This window comes from Xenopus laevis, chromosome 8S (genome assembly GCF_017654675.1).
Source record: "Xenopus laevis strain J_2021 chromosome 8S, Xenopus_laevis_v10.1, whole genome shotgun sequence".
NCBI lineage: Eukaryota > Metazoa > Chordata > Amphibia > Anura > Pipidae > Xenopus > Xenopus laevis.
In genome coordinates this window covers 1800435-1827856 of record NC_054386.1, presented here as the reverse complement: position 1 = coordinate 1827856, position 27422 = coordinate 1800435, and the positions used below count along the sequence as shown (strand labels likewise).

The following is a 27422-nucleotide window of genomic DNA, read 5'->3' as shown; positions in this document are numbered from 1 at the left end:
AAATAATTCTATGTATGTAAATAGAGGCCAGAATTTCATAGCGAATCTCATGGGGCTGCCGGTGTCATTCACCGATTTTCAGTTTTTCTTCCGTTTTTTAAATTTTTTTTTACAAAAGCAGTTAGGATACGGGAAGCAATGTTCCCTATAACGGCCACAGAGAAAACATTTTCTCAGCTTGGATAATTCTTAATACAGGCCATATCATTTCTAGCCTATTTAATCACATAACATATTTTATGCTTCATGACCAATTACATTAATAGCTTAATACAGAAGAATATTATCCTCTCCTGATTTGATTTGCAGCCGCACAATACGGCATATTTGGTACTTAATTATCATTATCCTTGAGTCGCAGGCGGGAGAGAACAAACACAGAGGGTCAGTGTAGATAACTGCTGAGACTGGGGGTGGAAATGTTCATAGGAAACACTTGCCGATATTTAAACTGCAAATTAAAGAAAGAATTAAAGAATGGTGTGAGTTAAATTCATATATAGTATAACCATAGTTTCCCCTCTCATTAGAAGATCACTGGTGGAGTAGTTACAAGTCCCAGTCTGATTTCTAAACCTTTCTGCTTCTGATTTCCCTCAATTACTTCTCTCCAAATTTGCACCAACATTTTGCACTTGCAGATGTTGCCCTCCATTTGTTCCCCTCTCTGCGCTATTATATTCATGGAAGAGATACACACCCACGACTTACTTACTCCCCCGTTGCTCATTAGCATGTCTGAGAGGCAGATGTCCCGATTTCTAGGATTTTCCTGCATCATAATTATTTTTATATGCCGTGTGCTACTTTTTGTGTCCTAAATTGAGAGCAACGTTGCTTCACTCCAATAGAATGGGGTGGGTTTTTGTCTTATTTTTTTGCTGACGCAATTCCTTGAGTAATCGCCGTAGACTGGCCATTTGTGCTGACTTTGTCTCCCCTTTGCCACATCCATTAACTTAACTGATGCTTTGCCATGAAATGATACATCACGTCACGGGGAAAGCTTCTTTTTGTCGCAGTCGCCATCTTTGATGAGGAAGAAGTGATTCCTAGAACTTCCATTGGATCAAGAGGCCCAGCTTGGGAGCTGTTAATTTCTACATATCCATTATTTCTAGATATCCATTATCCAGAAAGCTCCAAATTATGGGATGTCATCTCCCATAGACTCCATTTTCATCAAATAATTCAAATTTTAAAGCATAATTTGCATAAATCTGGAAAAATAAAACAATGCCTTGCATTTGATGTCAACTAAGACATAATTACCCCTTATCAAAGCCATAACAATCCTACTGGGTTCAATTAATCTTTATATTTTTTTATAGACAGGGTATGGTGATCCAAATTATGGAAAGATCCCTTATCTGGAAAACACTAGGTCCTGAGCATTCTGGATAACAGGTTACACACATGTATATTAGGGATGCACAGAATCAACTATTTTGGATTTGGCTGAACCCCCGAATCCTAATTTGTATATGCAAATTAGGGGTGGAAAAAGGGAAAAAACTTTACTTCCTTGTTTTGTGACAAAAAGTCATGTGATTTCCCTCCCTGCCCCTAATTTGCATATGCAAATTATGATTTGGATTTGGTTAGGCTGGGCAGAAGGATTCACCGAATCCAAATCCTGCTGAAAAAGGCTGAATCCTGGATCCCTAATATATATGACTTTGCTCTTGTTCCATGGACTTTACCTTTTTTCCATCCCTTGGTTCCTCTCCCATTTTATTTCAATAATAGGGTTTTAAGGAAAGTAATGCTTTACAAAGGAGATAAAGCTTTAAATTATGTATATGATGCATACGACTTCTTATACCAGCTCAGATGGACCTCCTATAGAGCCTCCATGCTGCAGGGCTGATTTACTAGTTTTAGGAACATTCTAAAGAATACACTTAGTTGTGCAGTTCTGTAAACTGATATTTGTTTTCGGGAGGAAATAGTTTCTAGATCATCCATTCGAAATGGAAGATTCTGCATAACCAATGTGTAATCATTTAAGCTCCATGCCAAATTATCCTGTGATCTCCAAAGCAGTCTCCAGCCTGATGAGAGTAAGCTGAGCTTATGAAGCCTTTAACCAGGGCTTATATTTACCCAACCGGCCTTACCCTTATTCCTTAATGTGAATTAAACTCCCCATGTTGTTCGATTTTTTCAAAGTCCACCAAAAGACTCCAGATAGGTTCTAGGAGGTCCCTCATAGGCATTCGAATTTCGAGCAAATTTTTGTGTACTTCGACTATGGAATAGTCCAAATTCGATTTAAATTTGAATTTTTTTTTACTCTTTAACAATTCGACTTCGACTATTCGCCATCTAAAACCTGCCGAATTGCTGTTTTAGCCTATGGTGGACCTCCTAGAACCTGTTTGGAGTCAGTTGGTAGACTTTGGAAAATCAAAGTTTTTTTTTGGAAAAAAAGTCAAATCGTACATTTCGAATGCACTTTTACTTTAATTTGTACAATTCTAACAAAAACTTTGATTTGAAAACAGACCTATTCGGCCAAAAAAAAAAACTTCGATTTCATTTCGGTTGGTCTTTTTGAATTAGAATTTAGAAATTTTTCAAATTCGCAATTCGACCCTTAATAAATCTGCATCAAACATTAGAAATATGGTGATTTGAACTTTTAATTATAATTTTTGGTCTTTACTTTTGGAGAAAACTCTGCCCCTCAATGCAGCAAATTGTAACAGTCCAGATGCTCCTGGATCAATGAGCTGCCAGACTGAAACACCAGAGACACGAACATTATTAAACTTCAATTTTGGGAAAACATTTTCACGAAAAATTGGAAATTGACGCCCGCATCCAAGCTGACGCTGGGTTAAAGTCAATGGGCGTCCGAATAGTGTTGACGCGTGACGATTTTGACGTGAACGACTTTTTGGACGTGCGTCCAAAAATATTATGAAGCCGGTGAAATTTCGCCAGCAAATTTTCACGGGTGATTGGCATATTTTCCCTAGCCACTAGACAGCAGTGATGCAGCACAATTTTGATTTATTAATATTTCTAATCTAATAATGCAGTGTGTTTTGTTTTTCAGGTGTATGGCGTATGCCAGGGTCTTTCTCAGGGTGGTCCTATGAGTATGTGCTTGGTACAAGCAGCTCACACTCTACAGTTGGCATTAACCCTTTCCTCAAGACATGGACCACCAGTGCCCTCCATCTGCCCTGTCAGTAGCCATTTGTACTCAGAGAGGAACTAGCCAGAATGGCCACGTCAGCGCAAGCACCAACCCTTCTGGCCCAAGCTCTTGGCATCATATTATGGACAAGGATCCCATCCGTTAAAAGGAAAAAAAAATTTATTTATGACTTTTGAACTTTGACCAGTTTTATTCCAGACAGCTCTGATTTTTTTTTAAAACAAACAAAAGAAAAAAAAGTAATTTTTTTCATCCTCAAAAAAAAGGACCAATGAACCGAGAAGACAAATGTGAAGTCGTGGGTTTCCCTTCAAAACCCATTTGCAACCAGACACCCCTCAAGTCCCCTGTGGAAAGACTCAGAGATATAAAAACTACTGTAGGAGAAATCATAGGAACTAAATTAACTTGTCCGTTTCTGTTCATTGAAATAGTTTTAGAAGAAACGGGGGAAAAAAAAAGATATCCTTGTTTTTTCCACACTATGTGTGTTGTTTCCAAAAAGAATGACTCGTGGAACGGACTATTTCCACCCGTGACCAGTGCAGGGGAGAGAGAGGGTGAAACGTGGGGCCCCCCAGCACTAAAGGACATTCCACTGGGACACTGCCTCCCCCTGATGTGGGGCACCCCCTTTATATAGAAGGGGAAACCTGCAATCTGGTCTTTGCACCAAATGACTGAACTTTATTGTAAAACTCAAAGATTGGAGAAGAGACTGTGTGTGAACAATGCGTGTGAGTGTGTGAGTGTATGCCAGCAGCGAGAAAATGCGAGTGTCGGCGAGAAAATGCGACAGAGATTACTGTAACAAGATTTCGTTGAGAATTCGTTCTATTAATATTTCATGTTAGATATTCTATGTGTTACCTCAATTGAAAGACAAAAAGCAGAATGTTCTCCTGGTACCACCTGCTGTGGGGTCGGTATTTTATGTCTATGGATCATTTGTTTCTCAGCACGTTCCTCATTAGAGAAAAGACGCCGTTACCTGTGTCAGATTTACATGCAATTCTTGTACGAGGACTGTGAGTTTATGTTTAAAGACAGAAAAAGTGTTAAATTCGGTAATAAATATTTCATTTTGGATTTTGTAGGGTGTTCAGTGTTCCTTTGTAGAGAACGGAGGGGAATCCTGGTGTGGCCCCTTGTTGTTGCGACAGAGATGCGACTGTCTCTGCAAAGTGATGTCACTTAGTGATGGGTGAATTTCTCCCGTTTTGCTTCGCCTGAAAACTCTTGAATTTCCAGCAAAATTCCGGAAATTTACGAAATGACAAAAAATTTGTGAAAAAATAGTGAAATCTGAAAGTTTCAAAAAAAAATTGTGAAAAATCAGATATTTTCACAAAAAAAATCTGATATTTTTAATAAAAATCTTGAAAATCGGAAATTGATGCCCACGTCCAAGCTGACGCTGGCGTTAAAGTCAATGGGCATCCCAATAGTGTTGACGCCTGCTGATTTTGACGCCAGTGAAATTTCGCCAGCAAATTTTCATGGGAGATACGCAAATTTTTTTGCCGCTGGCAAAACGTGGAAATTTCGCTGCAAATTTGTGCCAGGTGAATTTATTCGCCCATCACTACTCTGAGATCTGGGAGGATTTGGTTTTGCTCCAGTGACACTGACAGAATAGTGACATAATGCGACTGCCCTGCTGCATCTCTTCATGCGTCGCACCCACTAAAAATGCACTGATTGAGCAGCACAGGAACCTGCAAATAGTGCGACTACTGCCGGGATTCCTAATGTACAAGAGAATGACCTTTATTTCTCCCTTGTCTGTAGGACTCGCCCTATATCATTGTACAGACAGAGACCTGTACAGTTACAGTGTGAGCCGAATAGGCGCAGTACTTTGCACAATTGCCTTATTTAAATGCAAGTTTGCTGGAGAGAAATAGCACATCGGGGTTGCGTTCCTTTAATTTTCACATCGCTGTGTGTGTGGCTGTTTTTTTTCTTAGTCAACAGCAAAACGAAATCGTTCAGGAGAAGCGCCCGATGAGAATCTCACTATACATTAAGTGGGTTATTTATTAAATATCCAAAATTTTAATTATTCATAGTTTTCAGAATAAAAAAAAAAGACGAATATTTCTGAATTTATTAAAGCTTGATGGACTTAAAAGTGTGAATTTGAAAATCCAGCATCTGGAAGCTCTCGAGGTCCTGTATACGTCAATAGTCCCAGTATCTGCGCTGCTGTCTGTACTGATATCCCATGATTTGGGGGATTTTGGACCAAAAAGTCTGAAAACTTAGAAAAATTTGTAGTATTTGTGGAGAAGTACGAAAAATTACTATTTTTCAGGCAAAGCTCCAATAAGGTCCATTTGGGCAGTCAGTGTTGATTGAATTTTTATGTTAGAAATACAGACCTTGATAAATAAGCCCCTTACTTTACTGCAATTTGCTGCTGATGTGCCGGCTCAGTTGCAGATCTGGGGAAAGCTTAACCTCACACACAGATATATATATATACACACACACACACACACACACACACACACACACACACACACACACACACACACACACACACACACACACACACACACACACACACACACACACACACACACACACACACACACACACACACACACATATATATAGAGAGACACACAGACACATACAGACAAATAGACAGTTACACAAACACGGAGTTCAGTCCCTTTTATTGAGAGAAGTAACAATTGTGGGTAAATAAGTTGACGAGGGAAAGTCTCTGAATAAAGTATCAGTGACGGGGGCAGCGCTGGTTTAGACTGTGAATGAGATTTTTATATTAATAGTTTGGGGGCAGATCCCCTGACAGAAATGATGGATGATCCCCCCCCCCCGCACATCACTGGGGGGCTGCAGCCTGAGAGCAGAATAAAGAAACACCCAGTGGCCCCCACACATTGGTTTATAAATCATTAGGAATCAATTACTGATCTCAAGTCTCATTATTTCTTATTTGGTTTTTAAATAAAAGAGGAAAATGCTGAGACTGAGGGTGCTGGGAGTGCGGGGGTTAAGGGGGACCCAGTTAGGGGCAGTTTGTTTCTATGGTGACACTGGGGGTGTGTGGGGGAGGGTCACTGCTTAACTCCCCCAGAGAAAAGACTCAGCCGAGATCATTAATCAACGTCTCCCACATAATAATCCTCCTCCTCCTGCACATTCTCTATTTATTCATTAGATTAACTCTCCCTCACTGATCAATGACAAACCCCTCACTCAACAAAACTCTCTCTTTCACAAAGATCCGAGTTGTGCACAGGGTAACAAACGCTGGCAAAGTTGCGTCAGCGAAAATACGCCAGCAGTTCGAAGTTACGCTAGCGTTGGGTAATTTGCATACGGCGTGCAGTTAAAGTTGAATGGACGTATATGTTGCAGCAAATACATTACATTACACAAGTCCAGGGAACCTTAATAAAGACAATAGAGTTGTTATATTGCCCTACACATGAGCCCACTGTATAGTTTAAGTTCCATATGTTAGGAAATGTAGGGGGGAAGGAGGGTACCCCAAAAAATGTTCAGCCTATCACCCTGTAAAAAGGAAAAGACGCCAGCGCTTTTTGGGACTTTTTCAACTTTTTTTTTAGGAACTCCTATCTACTCTATTGCTCTTCCTCTTGTCTGAGGTGGTGAAAACAAGTCTGGTGATAGAGGTAACGGTCATTTAAATCAAAAACTTGTGTAGTAACTCTCTTTCGCCAGAGCGAAAATTTGGCTGGCTTTACAGTGCGAAGTTATACCAGTCTATCCACCTTGGCGAAATTACGCCAGCGTCATTACGCCAGCGACCATTAGTAAATCGTTGAAGTACCGAAATGACATCACTTCGCCCTTTAGTAAATTTCCCCATATCTCTCTGTATTTCTGTGGTCAGTGCAGGATGGTCATTAGGGAGCTGTCCCAGTGTCCCCCAGAGCTGTCAGTTGTGATTGGATAGAGTGTTGCTCCACTGCAGAACATCTGCAGCATTTTGCATTCTCACTCGCATCTTTTCTCTACATTGAACCTACAGACAAACTTACACACTACACACTCAAAATGTTATCAGCCCAATTGGACCCTTGTTAAATTGCAGAAAGGGTTAATTGTACTTGCATTTCTTTCAGCCCAGTGTTTAGGGGGGGAATCAGCTCTCACTTGGGGTTTCCAGCAACAAAAATAAACACTTGCCTGCGAATTTCTTTCTTTCAGTCATTAACATTTTCCATTATTATATTGTGTAAAACGGTATTTTTGAACCATTAGGATATAAATAAATTGGTGGTTTCTATGAAAATAAGGCATTAGCTGAGGCAGGATTAGCAGCCGGCAAAGTAAACTGGAGCAAAACATTGTTTTAAAGGCACAAAGAAAAGAATAAATCACGGCTGCTGACGAGGCTCTTAAATATTTCTTGTTCGTGGATGTGCTCGGCTTATGATGAAGAATAATCCCTTTCTCAGGCTGCAATGGACTAAATAGAAAATGCAACACTTTGCTGTCGTCCTGCAAAATCCATTTCTTATACAGAGCCTTGCAAAAGTCTTCACCCCCTTGGCATTTTTCATGTTTTGTTGCCTCACAACCTGGAATTAAAATGGATTGTCTGAGAGTTTCATTTACACAACAAGCCTACAACTTGGAAGATGTTTTTTTTTCTTTATTGTGAAGCAAACAACAAAGAGGACAAAATAACAGAAATCTGCAGCGTGCATAACTGTTCACCCCCTCTAAAGTCAATACGTTGTAGATCCACCTTTTGTGGCAATTACAGCTGCAAGTCAATTTGGATAAGTCTCTCTGAGTTGCCACTGGGATTTGTGGCCATTCCTCAAGGCAAAACTGCTCCGGCTCCTTCATGTTGGAAGGTTTTCGCTTGTGAACAGTAGATCTTCCAGTCTGACCACAGATTCTCAATTGGATTGAGGTCTGGACTTTGATTAGATCCAGTGGAGACGATTCCTGGTTTCCCCAGCCTCTTCTAGGATTCACCCCGGTGTTTGGATAAGAGGTCGGCACCTCTCCAATAATTCTACATAAAAGAAATTACCAAACACACAAAGACAAGTGTAGTGGGGCGAACCCCTGTGTGTTTAATTCATGTTAAAGAGTGTTGCAGTTTAGCATTGTCCTGCTGGAAGATGAACCTCCATCCAGTCTCAAATCACACCTTTGCCAGCAGCAGCCAAAAAAATCCATCATATTGCCCCTAATTTGTATCTGTGCCATCAAGAGCCAAAAATCCATCATATTGGCCCAAACGTCTGTGTACCTGAGCCAGCAGCCACCATATTGCCCCATGTACCTGAGCCAACAGCAGCCCATCCCTCATATTGGCCCTGATTTGTACCTGAGCCAACAGAAGCCAAACTATCCACAAAATTACCCCCAAACATATACAAGTGGCAGCAGGAGCCAAAAATCCATCATATTGGCCTCAAATATGTATCTGTGGCAGCAACAGCCAAAACTCCATGATATTGCCCCATATCATCTGTTTACCTGTAGAGATGTCGCGAACTGTTCGCCGGCGAACTTGTTCGCGCGAACATCGGGTGTTCGCGCTCGCCGGAAGTTCGCGAACGTCGCGCGACGTTCGCCATTTTGGGTTCGCCATTGTTGGCGCTTTTTTTTGCCCTCTCACCCCAGACCAGCAGGTACATGGCAGCCAATCAGGAAGCTCTCCCCTGGACCACTCCCCTTCCCTATAAAAACCGAAGCCCTGCAGCGTTTTTTCACTCTGCCTGTGTGTGCTGAAGAGATAGTGTAGGGAGAGAGCTGCTGCCTGTTAGTGATTTCAGGGACAGTTGAAAGTTTGCTGGCTAGTAATCGTTTTGATACTGCTCTGTTATTGGAGGGACAGAAGTCTGCAGGGGTTTGAGGGACATTTAAGCTTAGGTAGCTTTGCTGGCTAGTAATCTACCTTCTACTGCAGTGCTCTGTATGTAGCTGCAGTGGGCAGCTGTCCTGCTTCTGATCTCATCTGCTGACTGCTGCAATAACAGTAGTCCTTGTAAGGACTGCTTTTATTTATTTTTTTGTTGTTTTACTACTACTACTACTACTACTACTATAAGAGCCCAGTGCTATTAGTCTAGCAGTGTTGGGGAGTGGGACTGGTGTGCTAATCTGCTGCTCCTAGTAGTTCAGCAGCACCAACTTTAATTTTTTTTTTTTAATATTCATTTTTTTTTATTTTACTTTTTTTTATTTTACTACCGCTGTAGTAGTGTATAAGTTGACCTTTTAGGCATTGTTTGCCCAGTTTTTTTGGCCGCAGCCACTGAAGCACAGAGGCCAGAAAAAATATGCCATATAAATGCTGAAAATAGTCATTTTTTGCCATACGTTGACTCAACGTATATGGCAAAAAATGACTATTTTCAGCATTTATATGGCATATTTTTTCTGGCAACTGTGCTTCAGTGGCTGCGACCAAAAAAATGCATATTTTCTGCATTTATATGGCATAATTTTTCTGGCCTCTGTGCTTCAGTGGCTGCAACCAAAAAAATTTATATTTTCAGCATTTATATGGCATAATTTTTCTGGCAACTGTGCTTCAGTGGCTGCGACCAAAAAAATGCATATTTTCTGCATTTATATGGCATAATTTTTCTGGCCTCTGTGCTTCAGTGGCTGCAACCAAAAAAATTACTATTTTCAGCATTTATATGGCATAATTTTTCTGGCAACTGTGCTTCAGTGGCTGCGACCAAAAAAATGCATATTTTCTGCATTTATATGGCATAATTTTTCTGGCCTCTGTGCTTCAGTGGCTGCAACCAAAAAAATTTATATTTTCAGCATTTATATGGCATAATTTTTCTGGCAACTGTGCTTCAGTGGCTGCGACCAAAAAAATGCATATTTTCTGCATTTATATGGCATAATTTTTCTGGCCTCTGTGCTTCAGTGGCTGCAACCAAAAAAATTACTATTTTCAGCATTTATATGGCATAATTTTTCTGGCAACTGTGCTTCAGTGGCTGCGACCAAAAAAACTGGGCAAACAATGTCTACAAGGTCAACGTATGGCGAAAAATTACTATTTTCAGCATTTATATGGCATATTTTTTCTGGCAACTGTGCTTCAGTGGCTGCAACCAAAAAAACTGGGCAAACAATGTCTACAAGGTCAACGTATGGCGAAAAATGACTATTTTCAGCATTTATATGGCATATTTTTTCTGGCAACTGTGCTTCAGTGGCTGCGTCCAAAAAAACTGGGCAAACAATGCCTACAAGGTCAACGTATGGCAGTTGTTTAAAGAGAACAGTAGATTACTAGCCAGCAAAGCTACCTAAGCTAAAATGTCCCTCAAATCCCTGCAGACTTCTGTCCCTCCAATACAGAGCAGTATCAAGCAGATTACTAGCCAGCAAGCTTACTATCATCTGTCCCTGAAATCACTAACAGCTCTCCCCCTACACTATCTCTTCCAAGCACACACAGGCAGATTTTTCAGATACATTTTTGCCCTTGATCCCCCTCTGGCATGCCACTGTCCAGGTCGTTGCACCCTTTAAACAACTTTAAAATCATTTTTCTGGCCAGAAATGTCTTTTCTAGATGTTAAAGTTCGCCTTCCCATTGAAGTCTATGGGGTTCGCGAACCGTTCGCGAACCGCTCGCATTTTTGCGCAAGTTCGCGAATATGTTCGCGAACTTTTTTTCCGACGTTCGCTACATCCCTATTTACCTGTTCCAGCAGCAGCAGCAGCCGAGATATTGCCCACAAATATGTACCTGTGCCAGCAGCTGCCAAGAGGGAGGTGGGAAGTGCTTGTGCCGCAGTATTAATCATGGGCAAGAACAGGCAGTTTATTAAATTGAAAAAAATGATTAGAGGTGCGCCCCTCCCCCATGATGGTGCCCTAGGCGGGTGCCTACTCTGCCTCCCCTAGTTCCGGCCGTGGCTGCCAGTAGAAGGACATGTGTAATTATTTATACAGGCCCAGCAATATTGGGTGTGAGATACAAAGTGAGTGGCTGCTGCTATTTCAGTCATTCTGAGACTCCTGTAGAGTTGACTTGGAGGACACTTATCCTTATCTTGAATGTGGGGGGTCTCGGCTGACTCAACAACTAATGACCAGTCCGTATACAGTGCAATGTGTCAGCTGATGTCTCCCATCTCTCTATTTGCCCTGCGGCCTTGACCAAACTGGAACAAGAAGGGACTGTAAGTCAGATCAGTGCAAAGTGCCCAGCCATGAATTACTGGGGTCACCACCTCGTCCCTTCATTACAGGCCACATATTGAATCCGTTTAATTAGCGCTTCGTTTGGATGTATGGCTGCACAGAAATCAGTTTAGTCAGCAGCATGCATGTAAATGAAGTGCTAATTAGCCAGGCAGCATGTGGATTCAATATGCGACTGATTTTAAAGGGGTGAGGCGGCCGATACATGACCAAAGTGCACAATATTCAGGATAAAAACGGATTTGTCCTGTTGTAGCCGCAAGTCATGTGAGACTGTTGCTCTGATTCAGACCCTACTCAGGTTCCATATTGAGCAGTAACTCAGTAACTTAGGTTGAAGTACAACATCTCTATCATTATTATCTTTTTGGAAAACCCTCCTGCTTTACTTACCCACACCTGAAGCCTCTCCAATTTTCCACATCAGGGGTCTGAACGCACCCCCCCGGGCTCCCTGCCACCCTCACGGCCCCCCACCCAAACTGCAACCCCCCCACCAGTGTGTACCCTCTTTTCTCAGGCAGCCGTGGGTCAATGAAATTCGGATTCAATACACTCGCGGTTTGTCGGCGCTTCCTTCAGTTCACGTGACTCTATATGAAAATTAACCTGAAATGGAGAAAAAAGAAGGTGCACTCATCCCTGACGAATTGGGCGTGGGGTCTCTGAAACGATTGATTTTTCTACTCCGCACCAATAAAAAAGTGGAGGTACTTTGGGTACAAAGCTACTGGTGAATAAAGCATCCGACCCTTCCTTGTACCTATCTAATGTATCAGCCTGTACCCCTGATTCACTTCCCAGCTCTCCCTGTAACACCCCTTTCCCTCCTCTAATCTCATTGGCTCCCTCCTGTCTGCTGGGAGGAGTTACTGGTGAATAAAGCATCCGACCCTTCCTTGTACCTATCTAATGTATCAGCCTGTACCCCTGATTCACTTCCCAACTCTCCCTGTAACACCCCTTTCCCTCCTCTAATCTCATTGGCTCCCTCCTGTCTGCTGGGAGGAGTTACTGGTGAATAAAGCATCCGACCCTTCCTTGTACCTATCTAATGTATCAGCCTGTACCACTGATTCACTTCCCAGCTCTCCCTGTAACACCCCTTTCCTCTAATCTCATTGGCTCCCTCCTGTCTGCTGGGAGGAGCTACTGGTGAATAAAGCATCCGACCCTTCCTTGTACCTATCTAATGTATCAGCCTGTACCCCTGATTCAGGGAGACAATTCCACATCTTCACAGCTCTCACTGTAACAAACCCCTTCCCAATATTTAGCTGGAACCTTTTTTCTTCTAATCCGGATATCTGGCCTGGTGTCTGCTGGAAGGAGCTACTGCTCAACATTGTTCTATAAAAAAAATCTAGAATCTTAGCCATAAACACGGCAAAACTGGTATTTTTTCTAGAAGTAGAAACAATTGCTCAAATATCACTTTGCATAACATTACGCACAAAACAATGAAAATTCATTAACTCTATAATACACCCTTCCCTTCCCATTCTGCCATCTCTTCCCACATTGAAGTCCTGTTCTTCTTGCCTCTTTGTGGGATTATTTCAACATAATGTTGAATAGTGAACCCATGCGTCAAGCTTTTAAAGCCTCCACAACCATTTCAATTTGCTCCATCTGTTGTTCTAGGGGTAATGACTGTTGCTCTGTAAATAGAATTGAAATATAATATTTCTAAGGATCTGGTCCAGCAATGTCAGTTGATAAATTCAAGGTTGGATTAGAGTTAGAGGAGGGGATCTCCTGGCCAATGGTTTCTGCTATAGGGTCGGGGGTAAGTAAAGGTTTCTGTTGCGACCGCTGCTCATAACCTGCACATCTGAATAAAGTGCAAATTTGGGGATGGCAGTAACCTATATGCGCCCCCTCCATTTGCCCTTTATTAATACGGTGCTGCCGCACACACATGACCAGTCTTATGAACAGGACTCTCTCTTTACCTGTATGGGACATGTCATTTGTATGTTTTACTCTTCTGTTGTACAACACTATGGCATATGTTGGTGCTTTATAAATATTGCTACATATAAAAATATTCAGTTTATTTTTCCACTTTTCAACAGTCATTTTAAATGCTTCCAGGTACCAGGCCCATTGCAATTTTCAGCTCCAATTCCCATTATTGTAATAACTGAAAAAAAAAAACCACAGAAATATGTTCAAACTTTCATAACCTGTCAACTTTTGTAAAATGAACATGGTAATTAGGAGGTGTGGCCTCAAAAATGGGCGTGGTCCAAAACTTTTTTGTCCCTATTTTTATTTCCAAAATGTTGGGAGGAATCCAAAAGCAAAGGCATTACTACCATGTTCTAACTGCCAACCTTTCACTTGTTAAATTACAGCTTCAGGGAGGTGGGAGGATCCTCCTTTATATAAGGGGACCCCGTTACAACTAAAGAAAGCTTTGGGGGCCCAGTTCCATCGCTTACTACATCTATTATATATAGTTGCAAATAGTAGCAATGCACCAAATCCAGGATTCGGTTCAGGATTCGGCCAGGATTTGGCCTTTTTCAGGAGGATTCTGATTCGGCTGAATCCTTGTGCCTGGCCGAACCAAATTCAAATTCAAATTTGCATATGTAAATTAGGGGCGGGTAGGGAAATCACATGACTTTTCATCACAAAATAAGATTTTTTTCCACTTTTTCCTTTCCTACCCCTAATTTACATATGCAAATTAGGGTTCGGATTCGGTTCGATATTTGGGCAAATCTTTCACGAAGGATTTCGGGATTCGGCCGAATCCCAAATAGTGGATTCGGTGCATCCCTAGCAAATAGTTAGATATATTAGATCTCTTTATACGTAGAGTATATTAGATCTATTTATATACACACATATATAGTATATTAGATATATTTTCCCTTAAAATGTCACTATTCTCCCACTAAACTGATGACATTCGATGATGACTTCCCAGCTGCCAGCGTTTTCCTGCTGAAGTTTCCCCAAGTGCCGCGCAGAACGTATGACTTCCTATGTATAATGTGTCTGGACTTTCTGTTTCCTCCTTGTTATCTCTCATTTTATTGCCCATAAAACTATGTTTTATCACATTTGCTGGCACAACATCAGCTAAGAAAAAGAAGACAATGTTTACCCAGAGCTCAGCATTTAAAGGAACAGTCACTCATTGAAGAAGGTCAGACCTATAGGTTTGAGATTCATTTTCCATCTGTCTAGTGACTTCCAAAGCAAGGGGGGGGGGAGACTAATTTGAAAATAAAAATAGAACAGATTGTAAATTTCTGCAGGTCACAAATTAGATTCCAGCCCCACAGCTCCCCCTTCTGTTCAGCTCCACACCTTTGAGCTTTTACTGCTAGCTAGCAATGTTAAAAAATAAAATAAAAATATAATAATAAAAATAAAATAATAATATTATATTTCCCATCTTTTATGCATAGGCCAGTACATACTGCATAGATAAAATATAATATATATTCCACTAGTACACAATACACTCCCACCATTTTATAATTCACTGTCACTGAATATTTCCTGGCGTTTCTGTAAAAGGCAACAAGAAACATCACAGAAGTGAAAACATGCAGCTCCGCTCTCGGGAGGGAGATTATTCTTAAATTGGAGGAAAAAGAGGAAAATCAGGCAGCGATTCAAACGTCTGTGAGATTATAAAGGCAATGCGCCAACACATTTCGCAGCCCTCAATCCACAGCTGAGAAGGAAGAGACGACAAATAGTGATGGGCGACTTTGCGCCGTTTCGCTTCGCCAAAAAATTTGCGAAATTCGTGAAACGGGAAAAAAATTTTGACGCCAGCGCCCGAATTTTTTCGGGCGAATTTTCCCGGGGGTTTTGCGGATTTATTCACGCAAATTCGCTGCGGATTCGAGCCTGGCAAATAAATTCGCCCATCATTAACGACAAACAAAAGTGGAGAAAAACAAACTGAGAGCCGTGTGGCTGAGGGGCCTTTTTTGGCAGAGCTGACAATCAAAGACGGAGACAATGTGGTACCCAGGGAGTCCTGAGTGAAGCTAGAAACCTTATTTATGCTACTTTTCTTCTGGTTTTTTGTACCCTAGAGTAAAAATACAAGTTATTTTCCCCTAAATTTTCCACAGACCCTTTTCCTTCACAATCCAATCTAACCCCTTTCCTCCTCCTTTCCTCCCACCATTCACTTTACATTTAATTATTCTAAACAGGGCAGGGCTGTATTTTCTATGTAGACACCCATAGCCCTTGTTTGCCACCACCCGTAATTTCTTAATTTCTTCTTAAAATCCGCCAGATTTTCCTTTCTGCTTTACTTTCCTCTGATCCACTGATTTAAGCATTTCAAATATTCAAGTTAGAGGTGACAGAGACATTTTCAGACCTATTAATATTGTAGAAAATCAGTGTTGTAAATCATCAGTAAGAACAATAGAAAATGAAGAACTGATTGCTTCAATTGCAGAGACCAATCCCAAAAATATTTTTGAGTATAGATGAGAGTAGCAGTGAATTAAAAACAGAAACATTTTGACTACAGGGTTTGTGTAATGGTACCTGGTGGTCTAGTGGGGCGGTGGGGAGCCCACAGATTCCTTCATGAGTTGGCTCATCAGTCCTTGCGAGGGACCTTTTATTCGGCTCACCATGTCTGATGTCATCACGTCAGTGTAAAATTCAAATATTTAAAGGTACCTCGTCCTTTTCCTGGTTGCCCAATTTCAGTCTATTCTGAGATAGTTACTGGTTGTGCTCTTGCCTGATTCACTGTTCTTGACCCTTTCCTGTTCTTGATCGTTGCTGTTTCACTGTCTGACCTTTGCCTTATTACTGACTATCCTCCCGGATTCTGATTCTGTACTGCGCTGACTGGTTATTGACCCCCAGCCTGTTGGTATTTCAATACCGAACATGACAGTATGATGAAAAAAATATGCTTAATCATGTATTTTCCTTTCTATTTAGGGTAGAGTCAGTGTTACAGGACTAAAGGAATAGTAATAGATGGGTGATCCCAAACTCATTGTCAGTGGCTGAAACAGATCCATGTTTTTACAGTATGTCACCAAAATTATTGTGAATTTAGCTCAGTATTTTTCTCTGAAATTTTTCAAACTGACTTGATTTGGTACAATACATACTGACCAAAGGAAAGTGGATTCCAATATATTAAAAGAGTCTGTGGTCTCAAGATTTGCTCATTTGGAGACCTTTCCAAACTAGTACTGACTCATGCAGTATAAGTTCTCCACCCTACTAGTGACCATGGCATTCTCAATTGTGCTGCAGTTCTCTCCCAAAACAACCATTTAAAACACTTCAGAAATAAGAATAGATTTCTGTAGAACATGTCAAAATAGGGAACTGCACAGTTTGATGGCTTAATGAAGAGAAAACAATATTTATAGGATTACTTTGCCTGAACTTATGTAGTGCACCTCCAGTTTGCCACAGAAGGGGAAATCCTTACTGGCTCCAATATGGCAATGGCAGCCACCCCTGGAGCAGTTTATGTTACTATATATATTGACTGCAGTAATACTGTATGTGGCCAGTTGATGCAAGACTCAACCACTTTCCATCAGGCCAATCACTATAAACTGTTATAGAAAACAACAGGCTCACCAGCACGCTTCCCATTCCCGTTGACATATTGGGTCTGAGCCAAATTCTCAGCAGGTGCCTCGTGGTATCAACAAACTCAACGTGAAGCCTAGATCATCGCAGGCACTTTTTTTCTCTCTCTCTTTGCCTTTTATTTGTGCCTTGCCAAGCTAAATGTTGCCCTCCCTTACACTTCATCTCCTTTCTCTTCTTCTCCGGAAACCAATGCTTTTGCTGCAAACAAGCACCTAAAATTACTAAAACACTGACAACGAAAGAAGAAGAGTAGCTCTGTATATACAGCTATACAACGGTAACCCCTCCCAACATGTATTTCTTTTCAGTCTGGTATATCTGACATACCTTACTTGTTTATATTGCAACTCCTTGTGTTACCCTTGTATTGTTTGAGAAGGGAGTTGTGCAACACCAAACTATAGTCATTTTGTTATTACTGAAGACACTTATTATTTATACCCCTGTCTCCCCATTGCTCATTAATAATGGCACCCATTATGAGTGAGTTTGGACCACAATGGAGAGTGAACACTAACATGTTATATGCACAGGCTTCACCATGGAGGATGATCTGGTTCTAGAATGTAGGATATGAAAGGGATGAAAGCTAAGAACCCATTATGGTGCCACCAAAACTTGACCCCCAGGAGGAGCACCAGCTCTTTAGCCCCTAACGCTTGTGCAAATCCCTAATAGAATAATAAAGTGCTTCTACTGAGGAGGATGACGATACTTAATTAGAATCCATTTGATTACACGGACATTGTAGATGCAGTTTGGAGCTAAATTAAACTTTAGTGTCAATAAATTGTGGCTTGCAATGAAGCACATGATTCTGTTTGCAGCAAAGCCAATATGTGGGTGTCTGGCGAGGCAGATATAAACACTTAAATGTTTAGTAGCTCTGTGGTCTCAGTCCATCAACAGAATCCCAGAACAGAGAGAGGTAACGGAGTAAGCCGAGTAGTTCATTTCCAACCATCTGTAATAGGGAAGCTGCACAAAGTTCAGGCATTCGCATAATCTAAACACTGCCGGAGCTGAGACCTTAATACAGAGAATAGTTTCCAATACAAAATATTTAGCAGTCTCTAGCAACAATGGAAATTCCAGCTAAACAGGACCAGCCTTCATGACATTCATCTTCTTCTTTTAAGGGGGTTATTTATTAAAGTCTGAATTTATCTCAATAGGTTCTGCTACAAACTCTGATCAAATCCGCTCGGGTTTTTTACGCTTATTTATTACATTTTCCCGAAAATTTGACTTTCACGATTTTTATCTGATTTTTTCATCTGATTTTCACAGAATTTTCACCCAAAAATCAGAAAACTTTGGGGTATTGCACAAAACCCAGCACACATCAACAACCTCGACTGGTCTGAGATGCCGGATTTTCAGATTTAGACTTTTCCATCCTCTGGGTTTAATAAATTCTGAAAAATATGTGATTTTTTTTATAAAATCAAACTTTTATGATTTTTGCATTCAGCGTTTAGTAAATAACCCCCTTAGGGGGTTATTTATGAAAGTCCGAATTTATCTCAATATTTTCTGCTACAAACTCCGATCAAATCTGCTCGGCTTTTTAACGCTTATTTATTATTACTTTTTCCCAAAAATTTGCTTAGCTGTAAAAAGATCAAAATATACAGATTTTTTCAGATTTTTTTCAACCGGTTTTCACGTTTTTTTCAGATTTTTCACAGAAAAACTCAGAAAACTTTTTGGTTTTGCACGAAACCCAGCACACATCAAAAAATCATTGGGACTTCTCCCATTGACTTATATGCAACCTCGACAGGTCTGAGATGTCAGATTTTCAGTTTTGGACTTTTCCATCCTCGGGGTTTAATAAATTCCGAAAAATTTGTGATTTTTTGAAAAGTCCGATTTTATAAAAAAAAATCACAATTTTTTCGTGATTTTTGCATTTGGAGTTTAGTAAATAACCCAGTTAGTGTCTGATCTGCTAATCAATCCATGGCACATATAATTTGGACTTCCGCCACTTTCCCTTCCATCACTCTCGAGAGCTGGTTAAAGCACGATGGACCAGAGCTGAGTTTTTGGCAGAGGTGGGAATCGAACCCACAACCTTTTGGACCAGGTTATCGACCAAAGCCGCGCGCTCTACCGACTGAGCTATTCAGGGAGGCACATAAACCTTGCGGTCCCCTGGGACAACTGGGAATCATTTTTGTGGACTTGTTTTCCTAACTCTCACACACAAATGGTGTATAATTGAAGCACTAAATACTACACTGTTATAATTATTATTATTATTATTATTATATAGTATTTTTAGAGCGCCAACATAATGCGCAGAGCTGTACACTATATACTTTTGTTGCTCTCTTGCAGCTAATAGATTTTCCATCATTGGTGGCTTACTGGGAGATCCACATATTCCCAGCAAAGACACAGAATGTATATTTTATTTTGTATATTGGACTATATACTTTAGGAGCATAAGAAGAACAGAACCAGGCAGGAACACAGAGAAGAGAAGACCAGACTGTGGATGATATAGGCAACCTCTTCTGGGAGGTGAGCCGCACATGCTGGTTGATGGAGTTCAGCTGTAAGTGATAATCAGGGCCTGTAACACAGGGATATGTGGGAAGACTTTAGTGGAAAACACAAGAAGCTGACGGGGGGGGCAGCCAGTCACTAGCCCAGACATCAGACTGAATGTTACAGATGAAGAGCCAGAGCAGAAATAAAAAATACAAAACTAAATCAATTTCTTATCCCATTGGTAACCGATAGCAATGGGTGAATTTGTCGTGAAATGTTTAGAGACAATGGGCATCAAAATTATTTCAACTCCCGCGACCATTTTTATACGTGCACCTATTTTGCACAAAAGTCAATCGGCGTCTGAATAATTTTGCCGTTCGTCAATTTTCATGCGTGTGACTATCCTGATGCACGCCATAATTTTGCGCAGAGACGTGCAAAATGGCTTTGAATTCGCGCCTGGTGAATTTATTCGTCCATCGCTAGTAACCATGAAAATGAAATCCTAGTGTATTTCATGTCCTTAAATTAGTGCTGACAGACCACAACCAGGAACCTTCACTACTAAAGTCTCCCTGTACTAAACTGCAGCAACGAACAAAACGAGAGCAGGACCTAAAAACAGCGTCTGCCAATTCTTACAGCGTCTCCTTTTGTAGCCAAATAAATCCGTCACATCACAAGGTTTCTGTTGACAGTCAGATGGTTTACATTAAACATCTGCTTGTTTTATTTTTATATACTCCATGTGCAAAAACTGATCGTTTAGCTTAATCAAACCCTGGATACATCACGAAAGAAACTTGTATTTGAACCAAACAGTTAATCATATGTAATGATGCATGCCGGCACATTTTTACAAATATTTTTCTATGTTGATTGGGGACTTTACAGTAGTTGGGTTTACAGATTATGTAGGTCATTAGGTCCATAAAATGCCCTAAAATCCCAGACACTACAACTCCCAAATCAAAATCTCCTCCCATACAATGTCCCAAAAGAAATCCCGAATTTATTCACCATGCGCGAATTCGCGGCGAATTTGCGGGATTCGCCACCAGTGAATAAATTCGCGAAACGCCCACGAAAATTCGCCCGAAAAAAATCGTCAACGTCAAAAAAAAAATTCAAAATTCCGAAAACGGGCGAATTTCGCGAATTTTCCGGTGAAGCAAAATGGCGCAAAATGACGCAAATTCGCCCATCACTAATCCCAACCACTGGGGTTACAACCTGGCAGGAAAGAGAAATTAAAAAGGCACAGACTGATTCTACCAGATCCGATCCAGTGATACTGCTAGAATAAATAAATCTAAGATAGTTATGGAATCCACTTCATCCACCTAGCCTGTATGTATATCTGTATGGTGACAAATTATCGTATATACTCGAGTATAAGCCAAGTTTTTCAGCCCCCAAAATATGCTGAAAAACTCTACCTTGGCTTATCCTCGGGTCAAGCGCAAAAACGATCGCCGGCGTCTAAGAATAGTCGCCGTCCAAGAATAGTCGCCGGTGTCCAAAAACGAGACGCGGGCACCTCCAATGGGAGCAGAAACCCTAAATTTTTTGATTGAAACTTACCAGAAGCTGCTGCATTTCTCACCCCAGGCTTATACTCGAGTCAATAAGCTTTCCCAGTTTTTGGAGGTAAAATTAGGTACCTCGGTTTATACTCTGGACGGCTTATACTCGAGTATATACGGTACGTCTGTTTTCCTTCTTCTTGGGCTTATGGGAAACCATTGGAGTAGAAATAGTTGTGGACAGAATATATCTAAATAGTAACATCTGCTCTGGATCTGGACTTTGCAAACTTCATCTTCATCATCATCATCGATTTATAAAGTGCCAGCAAATTACACTGTGCTTTACATTTCATTGATAACAAACAGGGGGTTTGTAATCATTTAACAAACAAGGATTACAAGTCTGGAAATAGCCAAGTAAAATCTGTTTACGTTACATGGATGTTATTTAAATAGAACATCTGAAGTCCTTTTGATGGCAGATTGGGGAAAGAAAAGCTTTTGGATACAATTGTATGAATGCGTCTTGTCATTTATCGTGTTGACCCATTCTGCTCTTTGTAAAGCGGCCATATCTGAAACAATGGCAGGAAAGTGGAAACCACGAAAGGAACTGCAGCAGATTTGTTTATTATTATTGAGCTCTTAATTATATCTTCCTTATTTAAATTCTGGCATGGTTTGAAATAAAGCCGGCTCACATAATATTTCCGTTTTACCCAAAGGTTACTTTGAGGTAAGCCACTTGCATTAGCCAATGTGTCTGCAAACCCTGACCTGTTTCTAACCTCATACCCCACATCTTCATGTTCTTGTTTATGACTCAGTCACATGTACATGCTGAATTAAAGGGGAAGTAAAGTCTAAAATAGAATAAGGTGTATTTTGTATACTAAACATAAACATGAACTGACTGCACCACAAGCCTAATCAAACAAATGATTTATGCTTTCAAAGTTGTCCACAGGGGGTCACCATCTTATGACTTTGTTATACATCTTTGCAAGACCAAGACTGTGCACATGCTCAGTGTGGTCTGGGCTGCTTAGGGATCGTCATAAATGATCAAAACAGCACAAGTCAAATAATATCTGCCAGAAGCCGATACAACAAGACTGATTAATAATCAGAATATACAGACTGCACTGGGTCCTGTGTAGTCATGTAATCTAATGTGGATTTTATAGTTTTTGTATTGTTTAATATAAACTTTCTCCAACTCTGCAGAACCAGTGGCTGCAGCAAAATAATCCTCAAAATAGAATCCCAGTTTATCTGTTTAAATCTGGCTCCATGATCTTTGTCCCTGCAGCTGGAGTTGGAAACAGTAAATTTGATTTAAAGGGAAAAATAAAATCCAATACAAATCTCTACACAGTCGCTGACTGCTCTACAGGGAAACAAACAAAGCTGCTGAGTTCTGCATGGCTGGGAAGTAAGGTGGGGGCTCCCCCTGCTGTTCATAAGTATGATTGTTTCCCTGCAGAGCAGTTAGGGACCGTCTGACAATTCCTATCCACAGCAGTAAATGAAGGGAGAATTTCACTGCATACAGTCAGGTTTCTTACAAAAACGGTACATATTTTTAAATTAAAGTATATTGGAGATAGGTTTATTTTTCATTAAAGTAAAAATGGGATTTTATATTTTTGCCTTTACATGCTCTTAAATGTCTAATAAACTCTTAAAGACAGTCACTTGGACTTGTATCCAGACCTGCTCCTTATACTTCCCTATGATTACACTTGGCACCACTGTGTAAGTCCTGACATATCTGATGATACACTTACAAGTTGGAACCCTGGATCTACTGAAACCTTCAAGCTGATGGTAAGTCTAGATTCCCTCTACAGGGTCAGTAGGTGCAATTAAAATGAATAGATGTTCTAAGATGTTCTAACAATGTCAAAGATATCTGGATTCAGTTTATTAGCAATAATGATGACTGCTGTCCCACTACATCCAATGTCCCCTAGTCTTTCTACTTGCAGCTGTTTATTGGTGTGACCCTACTATGCATGGGGCTTTGGGTAGCTGCATTTATTTGCAACCAATTTAGAAGCATGGTGGAATTATGGAGGGCACATGCAAGACTATCTACTACCATCAACTAGCTGCCTTTAGGTCATGCAAATAGATGGCAGTGTAAGCGAAGTAGTGGTAGATGGCATAATAATGATTGTCTTTAAGAGTCATTGGTTTTGTTATCATCATGCCCCATGTTCATGTTGTAGCATCCTTTCTAAAACAAGACTGTTTCAGTGGTTTTTCAGAATTTGTTCCAGTACAGGGGTGATCGGAAGAGCAGTGGTTTCCTCTTGGCTGAAATGATGGAGTCCAGAGATGTAGGAAGGTGCAGGCGGAAGGAAGGTCAGTGTGTATGTGCTCAGCTCATCTGGAGAAGCAAGAGGTGCTGCAGATAATTCGTAGGTTGTTGCTGTAACACAGGGCGAGAGGTGGCTGGGAAGGAAGGTAAACAGTTTGTCTGTGTGTTTGTATGAGAAGGCAGCTCTGTGACCTTGCATTGTAGTTCATCGGGAGTTCAGCAGTTTTGGGCCGCTGGGAACTATGACTCTTTTTCCTGGTGAGTCTCATTCAAGCAGTCCTTTGTGTGCTGCCCATGTTCATCATTCTGCACCATGCAGCTCCCAAGCGTAATGAGGTTTTCGGGAAACGTTCATGGTTGCAGTCCAGCTCCTCAATAAATCCATAGCAGTATATGACAAGGCCAGGGCCAAATATGATAGGAAAAGGAGAACGCAATTAGAGAATATTTGTAGAGATAATACACAGGATGAACTTACACATGTATCAGCTATTTACTGGGCACAGCAAACCCCTACCAACAGAGCTTACACTCTAAGCCAACGCCCATGGCAGCTGGACATAAGTTTAAATGTCTAAGGTCAGAAAGACTCAAAATAAGGATTATTAAGACACATCACAGCAAATGAGCAATGGTAAGGTGTTATGGCTTTGTTGCCATGTAAGCCAATTTGTCTAGATCAGGGGTCCCCAACATTTTTTAACCCATGAGCCACATTCATGTAAAAAGAGTTGGGGAGCAACACATACAGTATATTCCTGGGGGTGCCAAATAAGGGCTGTGATTGGTTATTTGGTAGCCCCTATGAGGACAAGCAGACTACAGGAGACTCTGTTTGGCAGTAAACCTGGTTTTTATACAACCAAAACTTGCCTCCAAGCCTGGAATTTAAAAATAATCACCTGCTTTGAGGCCACTAAGAGCAAGATCCAAGGGGTTGGGGAGTAACATGTTGTACCAGAGCCACTGTTTGGGGATCACATACACCCCATAAATAACTTTAGTAACTGCATGGACCCAGAGACATTGCCAAGACTGAATAAACTCTACACTTATAATTGGGAGCAAGTATGAAGTATGAAGTATTATAAAGATGTGTCCCTTTATTCATTTATACATAGACTAATTCTGACCAAAACTATAACTCCCATTCCCACTCTCTGCAAGCTTTAAATATATGGAGCCGCAATGCCAGTTTACGGCCCTCCAGCTTTTACTGAACAACAACAGCTGGAGGGCTGCAGGCTTGATGTTCTCAGTGTAATTCTTTATATCTGTCACATAAAGGCAAACCTGTGTTTGCTGACTTCCCTGTCTCATGGAGAGTTCCCCTAGGAACAGTCTCAGGAAACAGTCTGTGCAACTATTTGGCCCATGAGGAAGTTCAGAGATTCATCCTCGGGTTCATAAACAAGTAATCACAATCAGTCATAAAGCCGTGCTGCCTATCAGCCTCACCTCACTTAAGCAAACATGCTCAGGCTTCCTGCAGCTGCACAGAATACTCTGCCAAACCCCTTTCAGGCCCTTCTTCACATATTTCATTGTGGGGGCAGGACCATGATGCCGTGGGGTGGGTCATCAGGGGGCGGGGCTATGACGCAACGATCGGCCGATTTGCTCCCTGTGTGTGTCATACTCTGTCTGTCCTATGCTCCCTGTGTGTGTCATACTCCATTCGAATATCGAAGTCGAAGGATTTAGCGCTATTTGTTCAATCGAACGATCGAAGGAATAATCATTCGATCGAACTATTAAATCCTTCGAATGGAACGATTTCGAACGAAATTCCTTTGATCAAAAAAACCTTGGAAAGCCTATGGGGACCTTCCCCATAGGCTAACATTGGCCTCAGTAGGTTTTAGGTGGCGAACTAGGGGGTCGAAGAATTTTTTAAAGAGACAGTACTTCGACTATCGAATAGTCAAACGATTTTTAGTTTGAAACGTTCGATTCAAAGTCGAAGGTCGTAGTCGAAGGTCGAAGTAGCCCATTCGATTGTCGAAGTAGCCAAAAAAAACATTCGAAATTCAAACTATTTTTCCTCTATTCCTTCACTAGAGCTAAGTAAATGGGCCCCATTGTGTTACTTATACTTGTTCTTTCACATTTCTTTCCTTATTATAGCTGATGACATAAGAATTGACTCCATCACCAGGCAGCTCCAATGATGGTCCTATCAACCCAGTCCCAAACAAGACCCACCTTATGACTGCAGAGACTGTGAAGGGTCAGGGTGAAGAGTTTATTTGCAGATACCCAAACTGAAATTTCAATGACACTAGATGTGTGACTTGATGAGAAGGGCATGGGTTATCGGAAACCAAAGTGCATCAAATTATAGATAAGGGGATCTGCTTTGTGGGTCTGGCTTTGAGTCATAACATGTGAATTCCTTGGCATTTCAGAGTTTGGGACATTACAGGGTAAACATTTTGAAATAAAAAATAAAGTGGTATAGAGGTCATACATTTATTAGATAATCATAGAAAGGTTTCAGAACATTTTAGTTCCCTTTTCAAGCTGATTTGGGATAAGTTGAGCAAAACAACATTTATATAAATATATACGTGTATAAAAAGCAGCAGGTAGGGGCCGCACACCCTGAAAAGAGGACGAAACCTGGGTGCACATGCATCAAAAATTCATGTAGGATATAAAGTGATGGCACTTACAGGAAGAAGGAAAAAGGTCCTTGTGTGGGACCGAAACGTTGGATCAATAAACTTTTTTCTTTTTTTATCTCCATTTGTTGTCTCATCAAATCCTGTGAGTGCCATCACTTTATATCCTACATAAATATATATATATATAATGTGCAGTGTTCCATTGTTGCCAATAGTGATGTGCAATCAATACACAAAACTGGAGTAACTTTATTTGCAAATATTATTTTAGTATGGAATTGTTATCCATAGCAAAGTAGGGGTGTGCTACACCCCCCCCCCCCCCCAATTACTAAGCTACACAGAGGCTGTTTTGCCTGCAGGCCACATTCAGTGCAGCTGAAGTTGCAGAGATGTCTCCACAGAATTTAGGGAAGGCATTTAGGGGAGATTAGTCGCCCGAAGAAGAGGTGATTTGTCAATGGGCGACTAGTCTCCCCAGTAGCAGCGAGTGCCTTACTGCAATTCATTCAGTAGAATTGACTGGTGTACATTCATACCGCAAAGATAACTTCCTTGTGTGATAACTGGAGTTTAAAAAGGATAGTTTCAAGTGTAATGTCAATTTACTTTTAACTTGTTTGGCGTCTTCACCTACTTTTCCATATTAATTGGAAACTCCACTAATGAAGCACAGTATTTAATTCATACTCATATTATCCTTGGTAGAAATGTAAACATATTGGCAGAGATTGTCTGGATGGGCCAATCTATGTCCTTACGGTAGCCATAGACATAGATGTCCGCTTGTTTGGCAATGTCGCCAAATGAGCGGATCTCTCCCCGATATGCCCACATTGAAGTGGGCAATATTGGGCTGATCCGATCGTGGACCCTAGGGCCCAACGATGGGATCATAATGGATCCAATACGGGCGGTCAGATCGCAGGACCGCATACACACTTAGATGCTGCTGCGATCTGATGGGATTTTTTAACCTGCCCAATCGAGATCTGCACGACTTTCGACCAGATATCGATCGTGGAAGCCCGTCGGATGGCCCACACATGGCAGCTTTTATAGGTCCGTGTATCATCATCATCATTTATTTATATAGCGCTGTCAAGATACGCAGTGCTTTACTGCAGTTATAGCAAACAGGGAATAAATGGTGGATAACAGACAAGGATTACAGAGTACAATAGGGTTTACAAACTAAAAGGTTAGGGTACAATTGAGACATTAGGATTTTATAAACACTTTGTCATTTTTGATACAGCAATGATTAGTTAAGGTACATCGAATAGGCCTCTTTAAACAGATGGGTCTTTAAGGGGCTTTAACACTGATGCTAGAGTTTACCTTCTGTTATTTCATACAAACATCTTTGATCTGTTTTTAAATAAGAGGTTACAGTGCAGGACATCCTATTTGGCTGACATACAACACATAATACAGTT

General features: G+C 40.9%; 1 protein-coding gene across 4 annotated transcripts in view; it reads left to right on the top strand.

Moving 5' to 3' along the window:
- The window catches only part of LOC108699714 (homeobox protein Meis2), a 96884-nt gene extending 92621 nt beyond the window's left edge, over positions 1-4263 (top strand). For all 4 annotated transcript variants that reach the window (XM_018232204.2, XM_018232205.2, XM_018232202.2 and 1 more), the window contains exon 13: positions 3065-4263. The gene's annotated coding sequence lies outside the window, so the exon portion shown is untranslated. The remainder of the gene's footprint in view (positions 1-3064) is intronic.
- Positions 4264-27422: the final 23159 nt, after the last annotated feature.